Raw genomic sequence first — 13,042 nt, 5'->3', positions numbered from 1 at the left:
CAAGATGGTTTTTACACTAATTCATACTAAGGGGTGCAGGGCTGCAAGTCACTTTCCCTGTCTCTGTGCTCCTTGTCTTTGAACTGAAGGAGCAAGGCCGTGGTGAGATGAATAATTCCTGTGCACTGGGCGCCCACACGTGTTCAGCCCAGTGGGCAGAGGTGGGGGTCCCCCCGTGTGCAGGCCGCTGCTCTACAGATGTGGCCCAGCCCCCCCATCCAGGACACCCTTTAGGAAGGCCCTCAGCTCCCCCCAAAGAGCTGAGGAACCTGACCCTTCCCCCCTAACCCCCTGCCCATCCCCCCCCCCACTGGACGGGTCACAGAGCCTCAAATAAAGGGAATCTAGAGTAAGAATCCCATTCTGAAGCCGGGCGCCAGTGGCTCACGCCTGTCATCCCAGCTAGTCAGGAGGCTGAGATGTGAGGATCACAGTTCCAAGCCAGCCAGGGCAGGAGAAGTGTGTGAGACTCTTATTTCCAATGAGCCAGCAAAAAGGCTGGAAGGGGAGCCGTGGCTCAAGTGGTGAAGCACCACCAGCCTTGAATGAAAAAGCTAAGGGACAACGTGCAGGCCCTGAGTTAGAGCTCTATCACACACACACACACACACACACACACACACACACACACACACACACACACACACACACACACACACACACACACACACACACACGGACCTCTCTCCAAACCCCAGGTAAAACCTCCTGGGTGGGGCTGGGCATTGATTCGAACTGGACTTTCAGCCAAGTCAGAGAAACCCGCCATGATGGTCAGGGCTCTAGGCCCTGCCCTTCCACCCTCCCCCGCGCTGTGTGCTCCTCCAGGCTGGCAGCCACCCGCCCCACCCCAGCCACGTGTGTGCATGCGTGTGCGTGCATGTGTGTGTGTGTGTGTGGACAGTCCTGGGGCTTGAACTCCCGGCCTGGGTGCTGTCCCTGAGCTTTTCCTGCTCCAGGTTGGCACCGTACCACTTGAACCACACCTGCACTTCCAGCTTTTTGGTGGTTCATCGGAGAGAAGAATCTCATGGACTTTCCTGCCGGGGCTGGCCTCAAACCTCGATCCTCCGATCTCAGCCTCCTGAGTGGCTGGGATGACAGGCGTGAGCACCCAGTGTCCAGCATTGTCCTCCCAGGTCTGACCCCCCAGTGCTCTCCCCCCCTTGCTCTGGAGGGAGCAGCCTTCTCTGACTGTACAGCCCCTAGCCTCCCTCCCCCAGAATCTCATGACCAGCACTAGGTCTAACCGCGTTTCCCACCAATGTTTGCTGAGTGAATGTGTGATGTGTGGACCCGACTCCGTTCCCATGGAAACCTGAGCATCCTCTTCTCTTTGGGCCTGGACGGTGGGGGAGAGGGGCCGTGTGCGTGCCAGGCCCCTCTGCTGAAGCCAGAGGGACGCGGGGCACAGGCCAGCTCCCCGCCAGGCCCTGGCTACGCGCTAGACTGCAGGGTGGACCGGCAGTGGCTGCAGACTCCACCACCACCGAGGCCAGGGGACGGGCCCGGCCCTGGTCTGCCCCGGCCGTCTGGGGCCCGGCCCTGCCTCCACCCCCAGGGAGCAGATGGCCGAGCCCGGGGGGCGGCGGCGGAGCCCGGCTGGCATTTGTGTACGTGTGTGGTTTTTTAGAAAATCTGACACATTTTTGTCACGTCTTGGTACAGGAGAACAGCGAAGGAGGCGGCGGTGTGAAGAATGCTTTAACTCACAGCTCTGTAACAGTTCCAAGTTCTCCCCGGGGCTCCTCCCCCTCCCTCCAGCCCATCTGTCCCCCCATCCCTGCGCCCTGCACCCCCACACCCATCCATCAGCCCGCCCTTGACAGCGACACTCGGGGGCTCTCAGAAGACCCCAGTCGCAGACGCAGGGGAGATATTTCTGGGAGCAGCTGGACCACATGCTTGCTGTGTGACCTTAGGTGGTTGTTCACCCTCTCTGGGCTCTATTGGCTCACACCACGACTCTCCTCTTCCAAATTTCTTCACTGAATGTCATAAAAACGTTTAGTTAAGCCGGGCACCGGTGCCTCACGCCTTTCCTCCTAGCTCTCTTCAGGAGGCTGAGTGAGATCTGAGGATCGTGGTTTGAAGCCAGCCTGGGCAGGAAAAGTCTGTGAGACTCTTATCCCCCATGAATCACCAAAAAGTCAAATGTGGAGGTGTGGCTCAAGTGGTAGAATGCCAGCCTGGAGCAAAAGAGCTCAGGAGAGCGTGGGGGCGGGGAGAGGGGTGGATGAATATGTTTAGCCAAAAGTGTTAGAAATGATGACTATCGGGACCTTTCGGGGTTCCAAGCCTCCCAAGAGAAAGCCCCCCGCGAGTGGCCGAGGGCGCCCCTTGGTGATGCGAGTCTGCCTGGGGCCGGGGCGGTTCTTGGAAGGAAGATGGCACTGGCTGGGCTGGCGGAAGCCTGGGGTGGCCGTTCTGGGCTTGGGGTTCACCCCCAAAGGCAAAAGAGGCAGGCAGGCTTGGGACCCCAAGTGTCTCCCCATGGCCCTGCGCCCCGCCCCCCCAGAGCTGTAGGAGAAGGGGGGAGGGGCTGGGCCTGGAAGCTTCTCTCCCGGCTGCCCGCGGCCCCCGGCCTGCCTGGCACGCGCTTCCGCCTCGTTACTCACAGCCATGCCAGCTGGCCTGGAAACCCCGTCTCCACGACAGGCTGGTGGGCAAGTGCGGGGGGGAGTTGGGGGGCAGCGGGGGGGCTCTGCCCTAGGGCAGGCTGGCCAAGGCCTGGGGCTCAGCATGGCTCCCCACTCCAGGCAGCTTGGGAGCAGGGGACTGGGGCACCCCTTGACCGCAGCCTCTGAACCCCACCAACTCCCAGCCTCGACATGGGCAAAGGCAGAAAGGGGGGTGCAGGAGGCGGAGTGTACCCCTAGTTACCCAGCCTCTCTTGTCCCAAACCAGGTCACTGCTGAGCACAAAAAGGCTGCTGAAGCCACACCTGGGCATTGCCTCCCTGCCCCCCCCCCCCCCGCCAGGCCACCGATGGGCCCCCAAGAGTTCCTGCGGGGGGTAGCGCAGCCTGGGCCGGGCTGGCTGACTGGGTTCCCGGCGAAGCTCACCAGATGGGCACAGGGCGGCTGCTGGGGGGAGGAGCCGGTCGCCATGGGAACGGCAGGCTGGCATTTCCTCTTTTGGGGAGGCTGCGCCCGCACTTCGCAGGCCGTGTGGGCTTCTGAGTCCCGCGGCTCCGTGTTTTTTAGGAAGGAAAAAAGGGCAGGGGAGGGGCGGGGCGGGGCGGGCAGGAGGGGGAGGGCGAGGCGGGGAGACCAGGAGGGGACAGACACAGCTGTCGGCTGCCCAGAGGCCTGGGGTCCCCTCGCACCCCTCGATCCCAGGCCCCGGGGTCCCTTCACCCCCACTGCCCCCACCATACACCTCACCCGGGGGCAGGGACATTCTCTGGGCCCCGTTTTCCTTCCTTCCTTCCTTCCTTCCTTCCTTCCTTCCTTCCTTCCTTCCTTCCTTCCTTCCTTCCTTCCTTCCTACCAGTCCTGGGGCTTGAACTCAAGTCCTGTGCACTGTCCCTGAGTTTTTGTGCTCAAGGCTAGCACTCTACCACTTGAGCCAGAGCTCCACTTCTGGCTTTTTCAGTGTATGTGGTGCTGAGGAATCGAACCCAGGACCTCAGGCATGCAAGGCAAGCGCTCTACCACTGAGCCACCTTCCCAGTCCCCACTTCCAGCTTTGTGCTGGTTCATTGGAAATAAAGTCTCACAGACTTTCCTGCCAGGGCTGGCCTGGAACTTTGATCCTCCAGATCTCAGCCTCCTGAGGAGCCAGGATACCAGGTGCCCGGCCTTCAAAGCCTCTCTTAACAAATGAGAGAGTAATGGGTCTGAGCAATATGTTCACTTTATTAAGGCCTTATAAGACCCCGATCAAATTACACCTCTTGGAATCGAACAGCAAATTCAATTCCGTTCAATCACGGTTTCCGTTCAGCCCCGAGGCCCCCGCCCGCAGGAAGACCGCATTGCCTGGCAGCCGTCCAGTCAGCGTCCGAGGCCCGTGGGCACTGGGTGGGCACGGGGGGGGGCAGGGCCTCGGGGCTTTGGCCACGGGTGCCACGTGCAACCAGAGTGCACTGGACCTGGATGCGGTTCATCCTGGAGCTGCGTCCGCTCCGGGTGGGCTAGGCAAGTCCCTGGCCCATTTGGTTTGCTTTGTTGTGTCAGTCCTGAGGCTTGAACTCGGGGCCTGGGCGCTGGCCCTGAGCTACGGTGCTCAAGGCTGGTGCTATACCACTTACGCCACAGCTCCATTTCTGGCTTTTTTTGGGTGTGATTTATTGGCAATAAGAGTCTCAAAGACTTCCTTGCCCAGGCTGGCTTTGAACCATGATCCTCAGAGCCTCCTGGGTAACTGGGATGACAGGTGGGAGCCACCTACACCTGTGGGACAGACCTGCCCTCCCCTGGTGACAGAGGGGACAAGCCAGTGTTGTGACCGGTACCGTGCCACGCCAGCGCGCCGCGACAGGCTTTGTGTTTGCCTTCCCTTTCCTTACACCTCCTTTGCCTCCCTTGGGCTGGAGAAACGTAGGAGGGCTTCCTGATGTAAGAGGCGTGGATGGGAACCCTGCACCTCTGGAGGGGGGAGGGTGGCGGGGGGGGGAAGGTTCTGGGCGGACAGAGGAGCCCTGGCTTAGAAGTGAGGACAAGGGGACGATGATTTTTAAAAATTCTTAATTTGGTATAGTGAAGGTGATGGACGGGGGTGGCAGTCTCAGAAGTCAGCTCAGGAGTACATTTGTTTTGGGACCATGGCCTCCCCCCGCCCCCTTCTCCGGTTTTCCCCTCCCATCCCCATCCACAAGTTGTATAGTTCATTTTCCACGTAGTTTCCAGTGAGTACTACTGCCGCACTTGTTCACCCTTGGTCCCTCCATTTCTGTGTCTTACCCCTTACACCCCCCCCCCACAGACAGATAAACGAACAAGCAAGACAAAAAGAAAACGGGCTGGGAAGGTGGCTCCGTGGTAGAGTGCTGGCCTAGCATGCATGAAGCCCTGGGTTTGATTCCTCAGCACCACATATGATAGAAAAAGCCAGAAGTGGTGCTGTGGGTCAAGTGATAGAGTGCTAGCCTTGAGCAAAAGCAGCTCAGGGACAGTGCCCAGGCCCTGAGTTCAAGCCCCAGGACTGGCAAAATAAATAAATGAATAAATAGCAATAAAGGAAAAAAAAAACCCAACACACTGCTGCTCTCCACTTCCTGAAGCTCATTTTGATAAATATTTTTATGGTCAGAGGCACATGACTTGTGTCTTCTGACACCGGTGCGCCAGCTGCGTGTGCTCTTTCTCGGGCTTGCACACCGCCCCCCGTCCCCCCCAGGAGCTGGTGCATTTTTTGAGGTACAGGGCAGGACAGCTGTGGGGGCCTGGGGAAGGCCCCAAGTGCCTCCTTCTGCCCAGAGATCAATACCCAAAGCCAGAGGAACAGTGACTCCATGCGGTCTCTGCGGCCTTGTGTGTGTGTGTGTGTGTGCGTGCACATATGTGCACACTAGGGTTTGAACTTAGGGCCTGGCCGCTGTCCCCTTATCTTTGTCACTCAAGGCAAGCACTGTGCCAGTTGAGCCACGGTTTTACTTCTGGTTAAGAGTCTCACAGACTTGCCCTGCCCAGGCTGGCTACAGCCAGGCTCGGTTAACACTTTCTCTCTGCTGATTTGCAGCCTGCTATGGAAAGGGCTCGGCAAGCTACGGAAACCAGGCGGACCCAAAACTGGCAAGTGATAAAAGTTGCTAGGAAGGCAAAAAATAAATAAATAAATAACAATCTAGACCTGCAACTATAGATCTCCTGAGGGTAGAAAAATTAAAATGAGGTTCTAGTTTCTTAGGGCCAAGGACCCAGGCACCTGTGGCTCAGGCCTGTCATCCCAGCTACTTTGGAGGCTGAGATCCAAAGATCCAGAGGTTCAAAGCCAGCCCAGGCAGGAAAGTCGGTGGGACCTCAGTCTCCAATTAACTAGCAAAAAGCCATAAGTAGACATGTGGCTCAAGTTGTAGAGCACCAGCCTTGAATAAAAAAACTAAAGTGAATGTGGTGCAGTCCTCAGTTCAAGCCCCAGGACTGGCACAAAATAAATTAAATAAATAGGGATTCCATGCCACGCCCTGAGGTACAGGGGTGGAAGAGGAGGAATCCCCTTCCCAGGTTCAATTGTCTGCCCCTCCCCACTTCATCTGTCATGGGGCATGAACTCAGGGCGGCGTATCCTTGAGCTCTTTTGCTCAAGGCGAGCGCTCTACCACTTGAGCCACAGCGCCACTTCAGGTTTTCTGGTGGATTATTGGAGATAAAAGTCTCACAGACTTTCCTGCCCGGGCTGGCTTTGAACCGTGATCCTCCCATCTCCAGAGTAGCTAGGATTACAGGTGTGAGCAACAGTGCCTGGTCCCAATCAGTTTTCTTCTGTAATGGCCCCTGTAGGCACACAGACTCATTTCCCCGGGTGGTTTTTTTCCAGAACTTTCTCTCTCTCTCTCTCTCTCTCTCTCTCTCTCTCTCTCTCTCTCTCTCTCACACACACACACACACACACACACACACACACACACACACAGATTGAGCGAAGGCTCAGAGGTGGCCAAGTGCAGCCACCCGACCCAAGCCGCCCCCTGCACCTCCCGTGGTCTCCGGGACGTGGTAGCCTCTTCCCCTCCCTGGCCTTCAGCCTCCCCTGCCTCCCCCCCACTCAACCCAGACCAAGCCCGCAGGGTCTGGGCTGCCCCCTGCCGGCTGCCTGGGGTTGCCATGGCGACCCGCCGCCGGCCCAGCCTGCCTGGAAACAATCGAAAAATAATGGCGAGGTCTCCTCCATTCTGTCTCACCTGGGAGCCGTTTAAACCGCCCCACGCCTTTTTGCACAAATGATGTGTTCCTCTCTCTCCCTCTCTCTCTCTCTCTTTCTCTCGATTATCCTAAAATCTCACTTCCTCTATTTCCCTCTCACTTTCAATTTCTGTGACACAGTCCCTCTCTTTCACACGCACACACACACACTCACACACACCTTTACACCCCACACTGCTGACATCAAATCCTCATCCCCAATAGCAGCATTTAACCGCAGAGCAGGGCCTGCAGCGCCCCCCTTTCCTCTCCCTGGCCTTGCTCTCTGCAGTTTGGAAAGTCGGGGTCAGCCAGGGTCTGGGCCCCAGAGGCCTGCGTGGAGCCTGCCTGGCCTTCGCCCCTCTGCAGAGCCTGAGCCTCGGGTCTCAGCCGAGCGCTCTGTGCACCCCGGGGGGAAGTGCCCGTCCTGGGGCTTGAACTCAGGGCCCAGGCACTATCCCTGAGCTTTTCTTTTGCTCAAGATGAGCACTTGACCCACAGCGCCACTTGCAGCTTTTTGGTGGTTCATTGGAGATAAGATCTCCCAGACATTGCCCCTGCCCTGGGCTGGCTTTGAACCATGATCCTCAGATCTCAGCCTCTGAGTAGCCCAGATGGCAGGCGTGAGCACCGGCGCCCAGCTCGTACCCCTACGCCTGAGTGAAGGGCAGCGGGGCGTGCGGGTTGCTGTACGAGGCTGGTGGGAGGGATGCGTAACTATAAGGTGGATACCCAGCAGAACTGTCCCCAGAAGTTTTGGGGTATCAGAAACAAGCTACACCTGGATGACTACCCTGTGCCTGTGTACACAGAGGCCTGCGCTCTGGGGGTCCTGGCCTCTGGACTCAGTTTACCTGGCCCCATTTCCTTGACTGCCAGAACTCCAGTCCTGGTTTTTGCAGTATACCTTGAGATCAAAACTGGAAAGGGCCAAGCACTGGGGGGGGGGGGGGGGGGGATCCTGTGTCCTCCTGCTGCTCGGATGTCCCTTGGCAGAAAGAGAGTGATCAACAGTGGGACTGGCCCACACCTTCTTCGTCCTGGGCAGCCCGGGGACCCGACTTCGTGATGTCAGAGGTGTTCAGGAGATGGCAGCCCAGGCTCCCCAAGCTGGGAGTGGGTAGCTGGGGGGGAGGGGGAGCGAGACCTCCCCAGGGCGCCCTGGCGTGGGGCGGGTGGAGGTTCGGAGGTTCGAGGCCTGCTCTGGGAACTTGGTGCCAAGCAGTGCAGGTATTTATGGCTGGTTTTCCTGCGCCCAGCAGGTGGTGTGAACACGTTGTATCTCGGGCTAGCACCCCCGGTATAGCACCCCCTGTTTAGATTCCAGGCTACAGGGAGCCTCCCTGGCGGGAGGGGGGAAGGGGAGTGCTGAGGCCTTCTAGATCTTTCCGCCTCTGGCTGCCAGCCTGCGCTGTGCCAGCGGTGCCAGCCTAGGGGCAGGAGACAACCTCTTCCCCGGTCCCCCGCCCCTTGCTGGCCACCGGGGCCGAGGGCCGGCTTGGCCAGGACACGCCGTGGGCTCTTTGTGTGGCCTGTGCTTTGGGGATCTCACCGCAGCACCCACCTCAGCCCAGGAGGGGGCTGGCAGGGCCTTCCCCCCCCCCACGGAGGGCACGCAGCCAGCTCTGCCAGCTCACCACTAGGGGGCCCCGCCAGCCCACCTCCGCTGCTCACAGCCCTGGGCCTCCCGCCTCCGGCCCGGCTTCCCAGTGGGTCATGGCGGGGGGCGGTGGGCACAGGCCCAGCTGAGCTAGGAGCCCGGCCTGCCGCGCCCACCCTCATCTGCCTCCCCCTGTGCTCGGGGTAGGGAGGGAGTGCCAGTGGTAGGCCGAGCTGCGTCTGCCCCTGCCTTAGTCTTAGCTAACAAGCTGTGTATGGGTCCACGTGCCGCCTGCTTTGCTTTATAAGTTCAGTAATGGATGGGCATATTAGCAGCCGGGCGCTGCCCTGGGGCCAGCCAGGCGGGACGGGGCGCTGCGGGCCGAGCCTCTGCCGATAGTTACTCTTCCCACCATCAATTATTGAGAAACCCCCCTCCTCTCTCTCTTTTGTATATAATTACAAGCATCATTCTGGTTCAGTCTCTGTGGAGAATGGCTAGGTTGCCCTGCAGGGCTGCGATGACATTTCCACCTTCTGTACCCCTGATTGTTCCAATCACCTGTGTGTGTGTGTGTGTGTGTGTGTGTGTGTGTGTGTGTGTGCGTGCGTGCGCCCGTGCACGTGGGCCCCGGGCCTTGAACTTGGGACCTAGGCACTGTTCCTGAGCTCTTCAAAGCAAGCGCTCTACCACTTTGAGCCACAGCACCACTTCTGGTTTTCTGGTGGTTCATGGGAGATAAGACTCTCACAGTCTTTCCTGCCCAGGCTGGCTCTGAACCGTGATCCTCAGATCTCAGCCTCCTGAGTAGCTGGGATGACAGGCGTGAGCCACCAGCACTGGGCTCGAGTGCTTTGCCACAGCAAACATGACCTCACAGTTCTGTAGGGCAGGAACACCCGGCAAGGTGACCCTCTGGCCCAGGGCTTCTCCGATAGTCCGGAGGAGGCGTTGGCAAAGCCACGGCCACTACGGGGAGGCCGGCGACACTCGTGGGGGGTTGTGGGATTTCTCAGGTTCAAAAGTGGGTGCTAGCCAGGTGCAGGTGCCCACGCCTGGCATCCCAGCTACTCAGGAGGCTGAGATCTGAGGATCGCAGTTCAAAGCCAGCCCAGGCAGGAAAAAAACCGACGGGACTCTTATCTTCAATGAAGTGGCAAAAAGCCAGAAGTGGAGGTATAGTTCAAATTGTCGCGTGCCAGCCTTGAGTAACAAAGCTCAGGGACAGCAACCTGGGCCCTGAGTTCAAGCCCCAGGACTGGCACGCGTGCGCACACACACACACACACACACACACACACACACACACACACACACACACACGCTGACTGGAAGAAGCAGGCGGTTTATAACAAGGAAGCCACCACTTTTCCGTCATCTAATCTCAGAAGTGACACCCCCTCACTTCCGCCATATTTTCCTCTTTGGGAATGAGTCAGCCGGTCCACACACACACACACACATACACACCACACACAGAAAGGCGATTACACAACTGGGCAAAGACCAAAAAGCAGGAACCATTTTGGGGGTCATTTTAGAGATGTCTGTCTGGAGGTTTACAAGGCTCAGTGCAGCACAGTGACTTGCCTAAGGTCACACAGTGAGGCAGGGTCAGCATTGAACTCCTGACTGCCTGACTCGAAAGCTGGGACCCTGCCCGGCATCGGTGGCTCACGCCCATCATCCTAGCTACTCAGGAGGCTGAGATCTGAGGATTGCGGTTCAAAGCCAGCCAGGACAGGAAAGTCCATGAGACTCTCATCTCCAATGAACCACCAGAAAACCAAAAGTGGCGCTGTGGCTCAACTGCTAGAGAGCTCGCCTTGAGCACAAAGAGGCTCAGGTACAGTGCCCAGGCCCTGAGTTCCAGCCACATGTCTGATTAAAAAAAAAAAAAAAAAGACCGAGGTCCTTTCTTCAGGATGACTTCAGTGAATCACAGCTTCTAGCTTAAGTTAATAAACAAGCCTGCCACACACAGAATTAGAGAGCGAGCTTAATGGCTGTGTTTGCTAATAGGGCAGCCTGTTCACACGAATCGGATCGGGATTCCCAACGTGCCCTGTGGGGACAGCCACGCTCCAGGTCTCAGAAGACCTGCTGCTTGGCCGACCTGCTAAAGAGCCAGGCAGTGTCCCTTTCTAGAAGCAGCTTTTGCTATTTGCTCCCCCCCTTTTTTTTTGTGCCAGTCCTGGAACTTGGAACTCAAAGCCTGGGCACTGAGCTTCCTCTCCCCCCGCCCCCCTCCCAGCATTCTGAACCTTTTGGCTTCTTTTGCTGTTGAATTGGAGATAAGAGTCTCCTGGACTTTTCTGCCCAGGGTTGGCTTTGAACCATGATCCTTAGATCTCAGCTTCCCGAGTTGCTGGGATTACAGGGTGCGCTGCTAGTGCCTTGACTGAGTGATTTTAGTTAGGTTGAGTTTTTTACGCGTCGGACCCTGGGGTCTGGGCTCTGGGCTGGTTAGAGGATCGGGGTGACCTGGTCCAGGACTCCGTGGGTGTGAGGACCCCTGTCTAACGAGGGGGAATGGGGGCACAGAGCAACCAGTGCAGCAAGCTGGGGACAGCCATGCACGGAGCCCAGCCTGTGTCTCTGGGCAGCTGGGGATCTAGCTGTATTCTTTTTTTTTTTTTTTTGGTCCGGTTGTGGGGCCTGAACTCTGGGCCTGAGCACTGTCCCTCAGCTCTTCAGCTCAAGGCTAGTGCTCTACCACTTGAGCCACAGCGCCACTTCCGGCTTTTTTCTTTTTGCTTATGTGGTGCTGAGGAATCGAACCCAGGGCCTCAGGCATGCAAGGCAAGCGCTCTACCACTGAGCCACCTTCCCAGCCCTCTAGCTGTATTCTTATCTTCCAGAGGAGCAAACTGAGAATCAAGAAGGTGCCTGGGCATGCGGAGCCTGGCTGAGAAGTGAAGATGGGGTTATCAGCACAGGTGTCTAGGAGGAGCAGCTGCAGGGGAGCCCTACGTTGGAAGAAGAGAGGGCTCTGGGGTCTGAGAAAGGCAATGACTGACAGGGGGGAAAAACCAACCTACATTAGTGCAGGAAGATGATGCCTCAGCTGGGTGGGCAGTTTGTTGTATCTGCCAACCCTTGGCCTCTTGGTCTCGGCCTGGCCCCGCCATGGACCTCACACCCCCAGCGTAAAAGGTTCTGGAGCTGCAGCAGGGCTGGATTTGGGCTGTGAACCCCCCCCCCCCATGTGGGCTCTGGGATTCACCCTTGGAGTGTTTCCAGCATCTGCCATAGCCTCAGAACCCGGAGCTTAGAGACCCCCCCCACTCCCCTCCCCACACGCAGGAGAGGACAGGGGAGCCGTGGCCCCTGGGAGCAGTGACCCCACAAGGTCATATGTGATGTGGATGGTGTGGGATGTGGTGGGCCACCCAAGCGCCCCGCTCTGCGGCTGCCCGTCCTCCTGCCCCGCCCCCACCCCGCCTCCCCCCTTCTCTGCTAGCTCAGTTTTTCTTGCTAATTAGAGGTCTCAACAATGACTCCGCTGTCCCAGCCATTTTAGAGCCGTCATTAATTTCAAGTGCCTTCAGAAGTCATCATCGTAAAAAAAAAACAAAAACCCCGCGAGCTGCTAAGATGCGAACAGACAGGACCAGCGCACACACCAGGCTGGCCGGGCGCCACCGGCTCTGTCCTGTGCCCCAAGGGATCTCTGTCCCCACACCAGGACTGCCACCTCCTCGGGAATCCTCAGCCTCCCACAGCCCCCCAGCTCAGCTTTGCCCCGTTCCCCGGGAGCCTTCAGGCTGGCTGGCTGGCTTCTGGGACGGCCACCAGCTCCTGCCTCAGTGGGACTTCCTGAGTCTCCCCCAGCAGCCGGGGATCTGCTGCACACACACCTTGGACATCTGCAGGTTCGGGCCTGCTCCTGGGAACAGCCGGAGGTGGGGAGGGGGGGGAAACCCATTTCTAAAGGCTGAGCCAGATGTGGTGTCTTTGTAAACGCAGCCATCCAGGAAGCTGAGAACCCAGGGTCACAATTGGAAGCCAGCCCAGGGCAGGAAAGCTCACGACACTCCTGTGTCCAATGGAACCATTAAAAAAGCCAGAGGGGAGCTGCGGCTCACGTGGCAGAGCACCCAATTTTGAATGTGTAAAGGCTAAGGGACAGCGCCTAGGTCCTGAGTTCAAGGCCCAGGACCAGCGTGCCCGCACGTGTGTGCACACACACACACACACACACACACACACACAAAGGAGCCTTTGTTCTCCCCCCTCCCCTCCCCAATAGTAAAAGGTAAGGGGGTGCAGACCTGGGGAAGGTTTACCATGGAGAATTAAAGGCCTAGGCGCGGCCCCTCCCCACAGCGGGGGCCATCTCTGAGGTGGAGAGGTGGGGGGGGTCCCCAGGACCGAGAGGGATGATGGGGGGCATCCCAGCAGGCTCCCCCCCGCTGGGGGCGGGGCCGGGGTCCCCAGCCCGCGGGCGCGGCGGGGGCGGGGCCTGCGTCAGTCCGGCACAGGAATAGCCCCGCCCCCGCCGCGGCCCGGCCCCCGCGGCCCGCCGCGCCTTTACGCAGGAGCCCGGCGCGCGTCTATTCCTGGCGGGGCCGTGGGAGGCGGCGGCGGCGGC

The 13,042-nt window shown here is 58.6% G+C and overlaps 1 protein-coding gene across 2 annotated transcripts in view; it reads left to right on the top strand.

Annotated features, from left to right (window-relative positions):
• Lingo1 (leucine rich repeat and Ig domain containing 1) overlaps positions 1 to 13,042 on the top strand; it is a 97,768-nt gene that overhangs the window by 68,514 nt on the left and 16,212 nt on the right. The gene's annotated exons all lie outside the window — the stretch shown is intronic.

The sequence above is a fragment of the Dipodomys merriami genome, unplaced genomic scaffold (genome assembly GCF_024711535.1).
Source record: "Dipodomys merriami isolate MVZ:Mamm:240054 unplaced genomic scaffold, mDipMer1.0.p SCAF_33, whole genome shotgun sequence".
Classification (NCBI taxonomy): Eukaryota; Metazoa; Chordata; class Mammalia; order Rodentia; family Heteromyidae; genus Dipodomys; species Dipodomys merriami.
The sequence above is the reverse complement of the archived record's forward strand: the minus strand, read 5'-3'. Positions and strand labels throughout refer to the sequence as shown.